Source organism: Miscanthus floridulus, chromosome 18 (genome assembly GCF_019320115.1).
Source record: "Miscanthus floridulus cultivar M001 chromosome 18, ASM1932011v1, whole genome shotgun sequence".
Taxonomy (NCBI): Eukaryota; Viridiplantae; Streptophyta; class Magnoliopsida; order Poales; family Poaceae; genus Miscanthus; species Miscanthus floridulus.
Window position 1 is genome coordinate 77,984,745 of NC_089597.1, and position 16,509 is coordinate 78,001,253.

The 16,509-nt window shown below is 43.7% G+C and overlaps 1 pseudogene; it reads left to right on the forward strand.

Annotated features, from left to right (window-relative positions):
• The first annotated feature begins 1,947 nt into the window (after window positions 1–1,947).
• On the forward strand, window positions 1,948–16,062 carry LOC136519874 (E3 ubiquitin-protein ligase ATL41-like; annotated as a pseudogene).
• The last annotated feature ends 447 nt before the right edge of the window (window positions 16,063–16,509 follow it).

Here is a 16,509-nt window from a genome sequence, read left to right on the forward strand (position 1 = left end):
CCTATCAATGCATAGATGGTTTTACATATTATTTGGTTTTAGTTTGTTATTATCATCATAGCTGCCATCGATCTGGTTAAACCTCACTATTGATGGTAACAGATTAGATTCAGAGCGTTTATAGATCTATTTATACTAAATAGTCGATTTGGTCGCATGCTATATCCTTTCTCGATAGATTCATCGGCTCAATGCTTTACACTGGTAATACTCACCTAGCTGATGATTTTACTTACATCTGTGTGCTTTGTACTTGTCAACATAAAATCAATCGCGATCCACAAGCTTTACAGTACGTAACAGCCAATTTCCGCGCGTATCGGCCGTTTAGTCGATTTTCCCGTCTGGCTGCTCCCGAAGCGGCACACTTGAAACTGTCTGGGCAAAACCAGCATGTTCCACCTTAAATTACTGATAAACTTTATCTCCTTGTCAATTGCAGGTCAAATTAACTGGCATGCCTCGGGAGAAATTCACAGGATCGACTAGCCCTGCGTTGAAGCCAAGCAGATCTCCAGCCTTGCTCCATCGAGTAGATCCTTCGGCTTGCTGTGTGCCAGGCACATCGACACGATTTTGTGCCAACACCAGTATAAATCCTTGTATCCTCTGAGCACACCATCTAGACCAGACGCGCAGATCCGAAACACTGACACTTTCGGTGTAAAGTAGCAATAATTTCAGCACAAGCTAACTGTAATTGTGGTATGAATAGACAATGGCGTGTGGGACCCACATGCCAGGAGGGTAAAACAAAACATCATCAAATGGGAGGCAAGGTCTGTCGGACAACAAAAACACAGGCGACATCAGCGGGGGCAACTCGAGAACACTCTTTGTATCCATCTTTATTAATTGAATTAGAGAATTTGATAAACAAAATCCTCACCAATAGGGATCTTCAATTGGATCTCCAAATGTTTCCATCTTTTATTCTTGTTTTCTAGCTCACAAAAGAAAGATAACAGAACTGACTCTTTAAAGTGCTGAACAAGGTATAGAGATGTTTTTGGAGGGTGGAGAAATATAAAGATTTTTTTATAATAATTCTTCAAACGAGAGTTTATTAGAGAGTAGATTTAAAAAACACTTTTCCTATATTTTGGGTGCCTGAATTTTAAAATGATTTCAGGTGCCTAAATTTTAAGATGATTTCAGGCAACACTCTTTTACTACCAATTATATTACAAGTAAATTTTCACTTTTATAATTTGTTATTTGTCTTTGTATCATAATATATTATTTTTTTTGTCCTTGTCTCACTATAAAAAAATAATTATAAATTGTTAAATTGTCTCTGTGCCAACACATATTAGATTTTATTAGATTTGTGGTTTTGTCTATAGAAATTGTAACGAACTAAAACTACAATTTTAGTATAAAAATATATACAATAACTGTCGCCTGAAAGAAAACTAAATTCAGGCACCTGAAATTGAGCCAATCCCTTTGAAAGAGATGGTTACCGACGGGGCTAAAGAATTAAAGATCGCGTGTGAAGAGCCCAAAACGTACTCATGTTTGTATGTTCGATTTTCCGTTAAAGAATCCATGCATCAGTTGCCTTAACCACTATGAAGTTGACTTCGACCCTATCCAAGTGTCTACTAGCAAATTCAACTGAACTATTCACTATTCTAGGATCAACAATCATGCTTGCACCAGATCATCACTGTCACTGAATGATCGATCGATCGATGTGAAGCCCGCAGTTCGACGACTAAACTACACACAGAGGACAAAAAAACACCAGCAAGTCAGCAACAACTCAACATAATTATCCAGTTAGTCTCTATGAACAATCGAACACTAGCGACATGCTGTTTACAAGGTCATCATATGATATTTAGCACGCAACGTCATGTCTTCTTAACCCAGGCCGAGTCCAGCTAGCGACCCAACTGCAAATCTATCATGCACTTGGCATCCATGCGGCGCACACATCCTCTTTCATGCCTCCGTGTCTAAACCTCACGTCAACCACAGCTCAATGATTTGATCGGTTCCCAGCGACATGTCCCTCGCTGAAATCATCTCTAGACCAGGTCATCGGAATCGGACGTTCTCGTTGGAGCAGCAGCAGCCATGTCCACGACCGTCTCGCCGCCGCCCAACCCTTTGGGCGATGCCCCGACGGAACCCGGCACCTCCAGCTCCAACTTCACGCTGCTGTACATCATCATCGCGGTCCTCGCCGTCGTGATACTCTACATGGACTTCCACCATGGCCAGTCGGTCCTGGCCGAGTGGCGCCGGCTCCAGGCAGGCGGCCACGCCGAGGCCGAGGCGTTCGAGATGAGGCTCGGGCTTAGCGTGGACGATATCGCCGAGCTGCCCACGTTTACACTACGTAAAAAACGATTTTTAGCAATAGTTTGATTTTTTTTTTGTAGGGGCGACTGGTGATGGAGCCGCCGACGTGCTCGGGTGCCCAGACACCAGCCGCCCCTATAAATAGAACAGCAGGGACGACTGTTGTTACGAGCCGCCCTACAAATGGAGTCTGATTTGTAGGGACGGCTCAATCACCAGCCGCCCTTGGAAATGGTATTTGTAGGGGCGGCTGGTGATTGAGCCACCCCTACAAATGGCCCCGTATTTATAACTTCGATTTGTAGGGACGGCTGAATCACCAGCCGCCCCAACAAATGCCCCCCATATAAAACAGATGCAGCATTTTCTTCCTACTCGAGTCACTCACTCCAACCCGTGAAAGAAAGGTGAGGAGGCCTTGGGCACCTCCCAAAAATTGCTCTACTAAGGGGGAATGTTTTGGTCTCAAATCCTTTGGTGAAGAGGTTATAGAAGGTAAAAAAATGTTATTCCATACTTTTTTTTGAAGTTTTAATGGTTGGTTAGTGAGTAATTAGAGTTTTGTTTTTCTCTTCTATGGTGCTTGAGCTATTTATGAAGCAAATTAGACCCAAGTTTTAAATGTAATAGGATAAATTAGAGAGGGGAACAAGATCATACCCTTATTTGGTCCATATTTCTTGATTTTAGTAAACAATTAGTTAGTTTTATGGATGTTTCATGTGCACGTAGATCTAGATCTAGGGTTTGGTTTTTTTATTAATTTTGTTTTTGTAAATTTATGTTTGATGAAATTGGACTAGGGTTTGTATGAAAGATATTGGGTAAAGTATAATTGTTGCTAATTGTTGTCTTTGAAATTATTTATTGTAATCAATAAATATGTATTTTAATTATTTATGGATAAATAGGCCATTAATTAATTTTCCTTTACCATGGTGTGTTTGTATGCTTCATGTAATTATATTAGATTTATATTCATATATATCTGAACTGTATATAATTATTCTCAAGTAATTATTAATTTGTTTCATTTTTATATATATCTGAATAAGTAGTCCTTTAATGTTTGTTTTGTTGCTGTTGTAAAAGATGGAGTACATGAACTCTTGGATATATGATACGTTAAGGTTCAAGGCAGATTTCCGTGAAGAGGTGGATAAATTTATTGAAGCCGCAAAGAAGCATGCAACGACATTGAAAGAGAATAAGGATACAATTATTTGCCTATGTAAAGATTGCAAGAACCGTATGGCATGGACATATGTGACTATCATCCGATCACATTTGATTATGCGAGGATTTGTTGAGGACTACACAGTATGGATTCATTATGGTGAAATGGTTATTGTTAACGACGAGGATGAGGAGGAATACGACGACGAAACCATAGAATCTCCGTCCTAATATTCAGCAGAGCTTGATGCACGAATGGATTTCGAGTTTGGCAATGAACAAGGTGGTGATGCTGGTGGTTGGGATGGTAACGACGAAGGTGGTGCCAATAATGATAGTGGAGCACGTGTCGGAGATGAAGATGATTTGGAGGACATGATTTGAGCCCTTGGACCAGAGATTTTACTAAATAGTCCGAAAGGTCTAGAAAATTTGGAAAGGGTGACAAAAGCATCAATGGAGACTGTGTATGGTGTTGAAAAGGGTTGTCCGTCACATTGGACATTGCTATGTTTTGTGCTGAAGCTACTCATCCTGAAGGCTAAGTACGGCTGGTCGGACTGTAGTTTCAATGATCTATTGCATCTCCTGTCATGGGTGCTGCCACAACCAAACTCAGTTCCCACCAACACATACCAAGCAAAGAAGGTTATAAGTCCATTGACAATGGGGTTGAAAAAAATCCATGCATGCCCCAACCATTGTATACTTTTTCGTGGCGAAACGTTCAAGTCACTAGATAAATGTCCCCGATGTGGGGCCAGCCGGTAGAAGAACAATGACCTTTACGGTGGGGATGAAGCCTCCACGGGGAAAAAGAGGAATAAGAAGGGTACAAAAAAGGTGGTACAAGAATCTCAGCCTCCAGAGGACACTCCATTAGGCAACGATGCAAAGCAGAGAAGAATTCTTGCCTTGGTAACGTGGTACCTGCTAGTGACCGACCGCTTGAGACGTATCTTCCTGAACCCTAAAGAAGTCGCACTCATGACATGGTGGGATGATGAGCGCAAGGTGGATGATGATAAGATTGCATACCCAGCTGATTGTAGTCAGTGGCAAAGGTTTGATGAGAAGCACAAAGAATTCAGCGATGACTCAAGGAATGTACGGTTTGGCTTGAGCACCGATGAAATGAATCCCTTCAATAAGAGGATGAGCGACCACAGCACATAGCCAGTGATCTTGACCATGTACAACATCCCAACATGGTTGTGTCAGAAGAGAAAGTACCTTCTTCTCACTATTCGTATTTCTAGCCCTAAACAACCAGGCATTGATATAGACGTGTTCCTCGAGCCTTTGATGTAAGAAATAGAGAGGCTATGGAGGCATGGGGAGCAGATGTACGATGTATTCTGAAAGAAGGACTTCATATGTAGAGTAATAATATTTGTTACTACCAATGATTACCCTGCGCTGTTTGCTTTGTCTGGACAGATCAAAGAGAAGACAGGATGCTTGATTTGCTTGGATGGTACTACATGGGTGTACCTGGATGCATTCAAGAAGATAGTTTACCTAAGGAACCGACGCTTCTTAAAGACAAGTCACAAGTACCACAGCAAATTGTTCTTTAGATTTTATGACAACGCCCCGGAGATTGAACCCCTCCGGAGAGACGTCATAACGGAGAACACGTGTACAGAATGGTGAAAAACATATGCGTCATCTATGGAAAGAAGAATCCGGATGGGACGAACAGAAATAGAAGCACACCTCCTATCGAAGGCGTACCTTTCAAAAAACAATCGACTTTCTTTTAGTATCTGCCTTATTGGCCAGACTTGGAGGTCCCCCATGCCATTGATGCTATGCACATGTAGAAGAATATTTTTGAGAGTCTCATTGCTACCTTGATGGACACAAGCAAGTCAAAGGATGGTCTGAAAGAATGGAAAGATATGGTGCAGCTAAATGTGATGCAACAGCTTCACTCGGTACCTAAGGCTAATGGAAAATACATTCTGCCCGCGGCGTGCTTCAACCTAACACTAGACGAGAAGAGAGCTATATGCACTTTCCTGAGGGGGGTCAAAGTCCTGACTGGGTTTTCAGCAAATGTGAAGAAGCTAGTGTCAGTGAAGGACTTGTCCATAACACACTGCAAGGCTCATGATTGCCATGTGATGCTGACAGTGTTTCTACCAATTGCAATCAGGGCTATAAAGCCAGAGTTCTTGAAAATGGCCATGACCCGCATGTGCTACTTCTTTTCGTAGATCTCATAGAAGACGATTGGCAAGGAAGAGCTAAGTGACCTACATGAATTTGTGGTGGAGACACAAAACCAACTGGAGATGTGTTTACCTCCTGCTTTTTTTATATAATGCCACATCTCATGATTCACATGGTTCATCAAATACGGCGCTTGGCCCTTGCTACTTGCATGAAATGTGGTCCTATGAGCGGTTCATGTTAGTTCTAAGTCGATACATGCATAATCGAGCATACCCAGAGGGCTCCATGATAGAGGGTTACAGTACTGAAGAAGTCGTCGAGTGCTGTCAAGAGTACCTAAAAGTACAGAAAGGGATTGGTAAACCCGATTCTCGTCACAAGGGTAGGCTGGCTGGGAAGGGCACCAGTGGTAGAAAAGTGTTCATCGACCATGATTACAAAGAGGTGAGTCGGGCGCATTACAGTGTCTTGCAGAGTACACAACTGATGCAACCATATATTGATGAACACTTGGCTATCATTATGGCGGAGAGAAATGGCCGTTCGGATGATTGGTCATGAAACAACACAAGCAACGACTAACTACATGGTTGAAGGACCAAAACATACCGCCTGGAGAAACTATAGACTCTATTACCATCAGTAGGTTGGCGGAGGGGCCATCGAGACAAGTGACATCTTGGAATGCTTATGACATCAATGGGTATACGTACTATACCCATGCAAAGGATAGTAAATATGTGAACCAAAACAACGGCATTCGAATAGAGGCTCTCGATGGATTAGGGTGAAAGATCCAATACTTTGGCATCATTGAAGAGATATGGGAACTTGACTATGGAAGGGATATAACGGTGGCCCTGTTTCGATGCCGCTGGATCAAACAACACCAACTGAACGAGATCGGATTAAGAGTCGTGGACCTCAAGAATCTTGGCTACCAAGATGACCCTTGGGTGCTCGCTTCACATGTCGCATAAGTTTTCTATATGTTTGACCCACAAAGTAACCCCCCAAAGAAGAAGACAAAGCACGTGGTTGCCTCCAGGAAACAACACATTATTAGAGTTGATGGCATGGACGATGTTGAAGCTTACAATAACTACGATGAGATGCCGCTATTCACAGACTTTCCTAAGAAGATCAGTATTGTGGAAAAGAACCTCCCCAAAGATATATTGCCATGGGAATAAAAAGGTGTCAAGGGGAAAGTCGTTACAGCGGGCTAGCTAGTTGTTTAACGTGGACTATTTATGTAAATGTGTGTTTGTAATACTTCATTTATGGATGCGTGTGAGACTATATATTTATGTACGTGTGTTAGACTATATATTTTTGTATGTGTGTGAGACTACATTTATGCATGTATGTGAGACTACCCTTTGCAACATCCAGATGACTCTATTTGAAGTTGCAAATCTTGTTTGAAGTTGCCAATTATTAATATTCAAAATTTCAACTATTCAAATTTGGTCAAATAAAAATATGATCAAAATAAAAGTTGTACATATTGATGAGTTCTACAACTTTGGTATTCATGAGTTTTTTCATCTAAAATCATTTACTCTTTCAAAATATTGTTTCAAGTTGAAATTGTTTGAATTTCAAATTTTGAATCGTTCAAACAAAGTCACATGACAAGATGACCAAAATAAAAGTTGTACATGTCGATGAGTTATACAACTTTTATGTTTACAACGTTTTCATTTTATTTCATTTAATGTCATAAAATTGTAGTCGAAGTTTTAAAATTCAAATTTTTAATTTGTGTTTTTTTGTTTTTTATATTGTTTTGACTACAATTGTTTATATATATTTATTCATATATAGAATAATATAAAATATTATATTTGTGCATATACACAATTTTTTTATATTACTTTGTGTTTTTATGATAAAAATATAGAATTTATAATTTAAAAAATAGAAACTATTTGTAGGGGCGGCTGGATCAGAAACCGCCCCTACAAATAGTCTCAAGTATAAATAAGAGGGCGCACGGGAGTCAGTCTATCTGGGCACTGTCTTCATCCTCCGACGCCGTCAGGCTGCCCCGCGCCTGCGCCCGCCCACACCCGGCTCCCTGCCCCTACGCCGCCGCTGCACCCTCCCGGACCTCTCCCAACGCCGCCGCCCCTTCTCGATCTGCCCCTAGTGCTCCCTCCCCCGGCGAGCGACCGCGGTGCTCCCTCACCCTACGAGCGCCCCGGTGCCTGAGCTCTCTACCATCCATGTGCCCTCCCCTGCCATCCTTGCTCCCTTCCCCGGCTAGCCGACACGCCACCGCCGCCCCATCTTGATCTGCCCCCGGTGCTCCCTCCCCAGGCGAGCGCCCTGGTGCCTGAGCTCTTAGCCGTCCATGCTCCTCCCCCTGGCGTCCTCGCTCCCTCCCCCGAGCTCTTTGCCATCCATGTTAGGGTTTGGCATGCGTGCACCTCCACTGGCAGGCAGGCAAGCTGCCAGTGCTGCCCTGCATCCGCGGTCCTCCACCAGCGTCAGCGCTCCTCCACCGGCGTCCGTGCTCCTCCATAGCCCCCCTACAAACGATAGGTTTGGATCCACCACTGCTTTGCTCGTTGAATGCTGCTCACTGCTCCTGCACTCCGATCCACCAGTGCAGTTATATGTGCATTGTCGACATATATGCAATACTGCAAATTGGTTTGCTTGTACAACTGGGCATGCTTGTACATATATGCAATATTTCAAATATGGGCTCTGCTTGCTGCTCAAAATTGAAACAGGCTTCCAATTGTAGAAGCTGTTAATGCTTATCTTGGACATGATGATGGCTATTTCTTTTTTTACACGCTGAGCAAAGAGCCTAGAGTAATGGGAACTATACATGATGTTCATGCCCATTTTGATTCACACTGAGCAAAGTGCCTTAGGTCAATGATGTTAGATTTTTAGGCACAGGAGGAGCACCCTTAGGTGCGGCAGCCGCACCTTACTTACGATTGTTGTCTGCAATTTTTGCTAGCTAATAATCAGTACACCCCTCAGTGCATCCTCCCTGTCTAATTAGCACTATTTCCTGTTGGTATCTTTGGACTGATTAGTAGCTGTGATCAGAACTTGGGTTATTAATTGAGACCTAAGGCACTTTGTAATGATGTTTCTATACATTCTTAATAGTATTATTTCCCATTTGTAGAAGATGTGGCACATGGATGAAGCTAAAGAACAAACTTGTTTATTAAGAACTGCATTTGATTTATTTTAGCTGTCCTACTTGAGTGCTTGTCTTGCTGCTTTTCTCCATCTTAAGTGCTTGTACTCGTTTCCTGCCATTTGCAACAGCTCATTAGCTCATTAATCCTAGCTGTTCTAGTCCTAGATACATATAGAGCTGTCAATTTTTGGGAGATATGATTTTTTTATGTCACTGCCAGGTTTTCACCGTGTGCTATATAGTTCTGCAATTTTTTGTATTTCTACCATGTTAACATCAAAACTAGCTCTTGTTGTACACTATGTAGTTCTAGTGCTTTTCCTAAGCTTTCCAAAATGGTTAAGTACATAATTTACCATGGTCTACAACTCCGGCTATGATTTATTTTGACTGAATTGCTGTTGTCCAAATGCTCAGTTCTAGTTAACTTTTAGTTTAGCAGATAACCTATGAGTCACCTCTTGATGAAAATAAAAGAGTTGTAGTGCTTTTCTTAAGCTTTTTAAAATGTTAAAGAACACACCTTTTCTTGGTCTAGAACTCTAGATATGAGTGTTTAAAGTTAATGTCAAGATCTGTCCAAGTCTGAATAGATTTGCTGGTACATGATGTTTGGTCTTGTTATCTATTGTATCCTCTTGAGATGATAATAAGGAAGTTTTAGATAACTTAATAATCTTTCTAGAATGTTAAGGATCATGTTTGTTGGAGGAATAGAACTCTAGATATGCTTTTGTGAAGTTACTGTCAGTTTCCTTTTCATACTACTACTATTTTCTTGGCTTACACTTGATTTAGTGTTCTGATCTGTGATGTCAAAGAATTCTAACTAAATTCTAACTGAGTTTTCAATTTCTACTACTACTCCAAACTGAATCCTAAATGAATTCTACTACTACTACTACTCTATCTGTTGCTCTATCACTGGATATTAGATACTAGTCTTAACTGAATTTTGCCTAATGTTGCTGGTGCTCTACTATCTACTCCCTTCTCTCTTCTATGGCTCCTGCTGGCTGCTGTTGTGCACTTCTCTCTTACTGTGAGCTTCTGCTCTTCTGTCTATTCTACTCACTGAGCAAATGCTTTTATGGCTTCATATGCTTTTCTTGGCCACCTTTCCTATCCTCTGTGTTTGGTAAACAGCTGCTACCTATTTTGCCAACTCTCCCCTCTCCTCTCATCTCCTTTGTTGTGATGATGATGAAATTGTCTAAGTCCATACATTATATGGAATATGAGCTGATGATCAAGAACTTGTGAGAAACTTGGCATCATTACCAGCCGCCCCTACATTACCTTCTTCTCTCTTCTCTGTTATGATGCCTTGATGCTCCAAGTTCATGATTAAATGATGATTGACATGTTTCTAAGGCCTCTACTACTGCTACTACTAGTTTTTTTGATATATTGTTATTTTATAGGACTTTTTTATATGTTTCTAAAGCACACTTTCTTGCATCTATTAGAACAAAGCATGAAATAATGTCGCGGACACCAGACAGTGTAGCCTGATGCCCCGAGCCTGATGAGCAGCCAACCCTTGAGGAGCAAGCACTAGAGGACCAGCTTACTCAGGAACAGTTCGATAACAAGGTAGAAAAGGATCTAGAAGTGATGCTTACTCAAGAGCAGTATGATGAGGAGGAAGGCCCCGAAGGAGAGGCTACTGAAGGCGAAGAAGAAGAGGATGATGAGGATGATGACTCAGAAGAGGGATATGTAAGTCCCGAGGATCCTTTCCCACGTGAAGCCAGAAGGAGACCAACGGAGGAAGATTTGGACAAGGACTTTGACCCGAAAGAGGAGGTAGGGAAAAAGCCTTAGCTTGTAAATTTTGCTAAAGCTTTGGTTGTGTTACCTCTACTAACACTTTGACCTGTCATATATACAGGTCCCTCCTGAAACTTGGAAAAGACAACGTCGATGTCCGCGACATCTCGCTGGACAAGATGGAGTAGAGGAAAGGAGAGCAGAGGCAACAACCATAGAGACGGATCACGATGCCTCTGCTCCACAACCTAAAGACACAACCACGACTACCAAGCCTAAGAGAAAACGAGGGGATAGAAAAGGAAATCTATATCCAGATAAGGCATGCTATGTGATAATAGAGGTCGGGCCAGCAGGGGAGGTCCTTGAGCCAAAGGAATTAAGAGGACGATTCCGTAATGCGATCTGGGCCCAAGTAAGAGATAAATTGAACCCAGCAATCCCTAACTAGAAAGAGGTACCAGAGAACAAAAAGAATGAACTATGGGACAGGCAGCTGAGGATCAATTTTAGATTTTTAGAGGGTAAGCACGAACTAGTAAAAAATGCTTTCAGGATCATGGGAGAGTCATTCCGATGTTGGAGGTCGGAGCTCAACATGAAGTATATCCAAAAGGGGTTAACTCCCTTCAAAGAGTTCGGCAAAATAACTCCTAGTCAATGGGAGGAGCTTGTGGCTCAAAAGACTAAACCGGAGGCATTGGAGCTCAGTGCCCGTAACACCGAGCTAGCGAAGAGGAACAAACACCACCATCATCTAGGCCCTGGTGGCTACTATGCCAAGGAAGAGTAGTTTAGGAAGATGGATGAAGAGGCCGTAGCTGCTGGGAATATCGATGTGATGAATTTGAAGGTATGCTCAAGGAACTAGATATATGCGAGGAGTACAGAATCATCCTGCAGTAATCTTAAGTTTGATAAGCTGGAGACCCAAGAGGTGGTATCAAGGATACTGAAATATGCTGAAGACAAGGAGAAGGGCTCATTCAATCCTTCCAGAGAGAGGGACGAGCTTAGCCTTGGCTCAGGAAATAAGGAGCACATAGGCCGCTCCAGGGGGCTAGGGAAAAGGATGACCTAGAAGCAAGGATTTGAAGAGGATAGGCACATCTACAAGAAACATGGCCGAGACCGAGAGACTAGTCTTAAGCTCCAAGTGAAGGCTCTAGTTGCAAAGGCACTGGAGGAGCAAGGACTGTCTATGGAGCCACGGATATTAGTGACGCCGTCGGGAGAACTGGCATTAGTTGGCAGCCCTCTAAAAGTTCCTAGCAGCCAAGGTTCCACTGCAGCCACAACCCCCGTCGATCGCATAGGGGAACCAACTAGTCGCACCTTGGTGTTTCTCAGCGTCCGACAGAACACTATGATGGAGGTGGCAACGGGTGTGGCACATCCTCCCGGTGACTTACACCACAATAATAAGATACCACCGGACTACACTAGGGTCGAGGTGCATATCGTGAAGCCCAAGTTCATGCAGTGGAGGATAGACTACACAACTCCTAAGGGGCTGGTGTCACTCGGAGACGTTATTGGGCAGTTCATCCTCTGGCACAAATGGGACATTATATTGACTGCTTCTTCGCCGCCTCCCCCTCTCTCAAATTTGAAGCGAGTTGTTGAGGTTGGGGAGATATTTTCACCGTCTCATGACCACCACATACCTAAGATGCCACATTCTTCCCCACCTCCTAGCGAGCATGTGCCTGATGAGATGCCACAACCTTCTCTAGCTCGTACCAAGCAAGTGCATGATGAGATGCCACAGTCTTCTCAACAAGCACAGCCGATACATGAACAACGAGTGCCTCCTAAAGAAGGTGATGCACAAGAAGACAAGGACATGCCTGAATGGGAACTCCGAAAGAAGATTCCAATCAACATAAGGCTAGTTTATGTTCCGATCAAAGACATCTCGTCGATGTCCAAGTGGTATTCCCATGACCAGTTCAAGCCTAAGAACCAAGTTAAAAAAGTCCCATCACAGGGTTCAGAGGAGGCTGTAACTAGCAAACTCCACCAAATTGCAAAGCAGTATCCAAATGTTGATGACATCAAATGGTCAAAGGATTGCCCGAAAACATATGAAAGAGACAAGCCCTTAATACCAAACCGGGACATCCAGCACCTACCACTTGGAATGAGAAGGTTCCATGATTGGTACTTGCGTGTTCTCCCAATGAGCATAGATCTCATACAAGCATGCTTCCCCACCGACACATTTGGAAGCCCAGCCGGGAAAATTGTCTTTGACTTCAATGACATGCACACATGCTTTCACCTGGGAGAAATGGAGATGAATCTAATTCACACGTGGTGCTTGTAAGTCCTTGTCCTCCCGATATGATATGAATGTAATCTTTGATTTTTGTTGTAACTAACCCACGCCGTGATTTGTAGAATGCAAGTGCACATTGTCAAACAAATGCCAAGTCTAAAAGCCGGGTATGTAGACCCTCAACCTATAGCCCAAACAAATTTTAATTACCCTAAACGGTGGACACTGGATGCCAAAGAGCTAGCTGCTGCAAAGACTCTTCGGGAGAAAGAGCGCATCCGTATGGCGAAACTAAAGGAAGAGTCCCTTAAGGTTGCGGCATACATTGCTCTGGCTTTCAAAAATCTACAACAACACTCTAGTATATGGCTACCATACAACTTCGAGTAAGTTCAACTATATACTTAAAGCTTTGTTCGATATATTTTATTCGATGCAAAAGAGCTTATCTAGTTCTATGATTAAATCCATGCAGCAACCACTGGATTTGTATAGCCGTCGATGTTAGAAGGAGCATGGCATGGGTCTTTGATTCAATAGATAAGGACCCGGCGACATACAAAGACTTCATATCGATTCTCAAGATGTATACATATCGACAATCCTCATTAGCTTATATGTTTGTATACATACTTGCAACGTTCACTTATGGATACTAATAAGTTGTATTTGCTAAAATAATTTGAACAGGGCATTTAGGTTCTATGTCGCTCATCATCACGGAAGGCATGATCCAGCAAGGAAGGAAAAGCTGGCTATAAAAACACTATGTGCGGTAAGTGTAACTTACTTCTTCAGTACTCCGTTACATGGCTGTCAAAAGCATTACCTAACATTTTTATATGCAAAACACACAGTACCCCAAGTAGAGGCCTGGGAGTGTACATTGTGGATACTATATATGTTCTATGATGAGTAACACCAGTGCCTACAGGAGACACCCCTTAAGGGTAAGTTTGAACCTCTTCATTAGTAGTATAAAAACTTCGTACATGGTATGAAATATTAAACCGAAACTTGTTCTCTTATAGTGGAGAGAAGGGAAAGAAATGAAAAAAGACCCATACAAGGATGGCCAACTCTTAGAGCTCGTCGGCGACCTTTGCAACTTCATATTGGACCAGATTGTATAGGTCAAAGGCGCCTACCATGACCGAGAGTCTGACTTAGGTAGAAATCCTTAGTACCAACACCTTTGTGAGACTGAAAGGCTAGCTCTAGGACTTTGATAACATTGTGTATGGAATTTGTATATTTAATGATGGATTGTATATATCCTTATGAATTGGACTTGTAATTGTAGTTTATATAATACTATTGTGCTTGTAGTCACGTTCGGAATGTTGGTCGCGGGGCGTTCGGTAACGCGAACGCGGTTCAGAACGTTGGTCACGGGGCGTTCGGCAACGCGAACGCGGTTCGGAGCGTTGGTCGCGTGACGTTCGGCAACTCGAATGTTGGATGGAATACGCGGAAACAAATAGTTCTGGTCAAATTTGAATTGTAAATTTGATTTTTTTGGCGGGAAAATGTACTATAGGGGCGGTTCTAGATTGAACCGCCTCTATAAATAGGTATTATAGAGGCGGCTGGCACTACAGCCGCCCCTACAAATCGATTTGTAGGGGCAACTGGTAATACGAACCGCCCCTACAAATCGATTTGTAGGGGCGGCTCAATCACCAGCCGCCCCTACAAATTGATTTGTAGGGGTGGGCTAGGAACCGCCCCTACAAATGTATGATTTGTAGAGACGGTTCGATAGGGGTGGCTGGCCAAACCGCCCCTACAAAGGGTTACCAGCCGCCCCTAAAAATACTTTTTGTAGTAGTGTCACGTACCGGGCGCGGGCCGCGTCGGCATGGCCACACGGTGGTGGGAGGAGCAGCAGTAAGGGGTGGACGCCTAGCCGCGCGGTGGAGTGCGTTGTTGGAACCGGTGGTGACCACCGAGTTCATGATCTTAGAGCTAGCTTACAGCTGGCCCGGCTCGTTATCACGAGCCTGCGCTCCCACAGGTCCCAGGTCCACCGTAGCTACAACATATAAGGCCTTTGGGCCTTTCCAACCCAAAAGACTAGCCTGATAGGTGAGGATTCTCCCGCCTTATATGTTGTGCTCACCCACCATCGCTACATGATGTGGGACTAAACCCCAACAATCTCCCCCTTAGTCACATATCGGGGTGCCCCCGCCATATATGACGCTCAAGATTTTTATTGGGTTTAGCCTTTTTACCATGGGCTCTGATACCAATTGTTGGAACCGGTGGTGACCACCGAGTTTACGATCTTGGAGCTGGCTTGCAGCCGGTCTGGCTCGTGACCACGAGCCTACGCTTCCATAGGTCCCAGGTCCTAGGTCCACCGGAGCTACAACATATAAGGCCTTTGGGCCTTTCCAACCCAAAAGACTAGCTTGATAGGTGAGGATTCTCCCGCCTTATATGTTGTGCTCCCCCACCATCGCTACACGATGTGGGACTAAACCCCAACATGCGTTGTGTGCCTACAGGAGATGGAGGACAGTGACATCGTGTGCGTGCTGCCCGCGTGTAGGCACTTCTTCCACGGCGGCTGCATCGATGCCTGGCTACACGCGCACTCAACGTGCCCCGTGTGCCGCGCGCACCCGGAGCCCGAGCTTGCGCAGCTGGCCAAGGCGGCCATGTCCCCGCCGCTGCCGCAGCTATGACGATGCGGCGTGTCGCCTGAGCGGCCCACGGCATCAAGGGTCCTGGCGGACATCCTGGCGCGGTCGCCGTTGAGAAACAGCTGCTCCTGCTCGACAAGTGGATTTGGGGATAACATCATTGTCTCGAAATCACCATCGCCAAGGCTTCACATTGGGTCGAGGACTCCGTCTCCGACGCCGCATGTGTATGCTAGGGTGGACGATACATGCTCAAAGTCACTGCCTTCGAGGGTGTTTGAAATCGTGGTTGTCCCATCCAAGCCGCCATCGTCGATGAGGTTCAGCTCAAGCAGGCAGTTGTCGGCGAGGAGCATTGGAACATTGGAAAGCACATAGAGGTGATCGCATCAGCATCAACGTCACTGGTGCCAATTAGAGAGGACGGTGGTGGTTCCCTATCAAACTCGTAGTAGCCGTCGCCAGTGGCACATCGAGTAATGGGTAGGGTAGTTAGAAGAGCATGAAGAGGTCTCGAGACGCATTTGATATTTTCTGTGTGTTTCTTTACTCTTATATTATGATGAAAAAAGGTTTTCTGTTTCTTTAATTCATATCTCAACATCCAACAAGGGCGAGTGATACGACAAAGGTTGTCTCTGATCCTTCGGTGAGTGGTGATAAACTCAGATTTAGGGCAACAGTCAATAGTGCACCATAGCGACAATTATACCAGTTCTAATTTCCTGCTATTCTTACTATACCAAGAACAATCTTAAACTTGCAAGCAAATTGAAGAACAAGTGGAAGCAAACAACGCATATACCTTGTCTAAGAGATGAAATACACATCATGAATTTGGAGTTCTAGATACAAGCAGCCGGGTGGTCTAGATCGACACACGCATATCAAAGAAGCAGCTAGAAGCTAAACTTTTATCTAAACAAGAACTAAACCCATTCCTGGTGACTGCCAGTAGT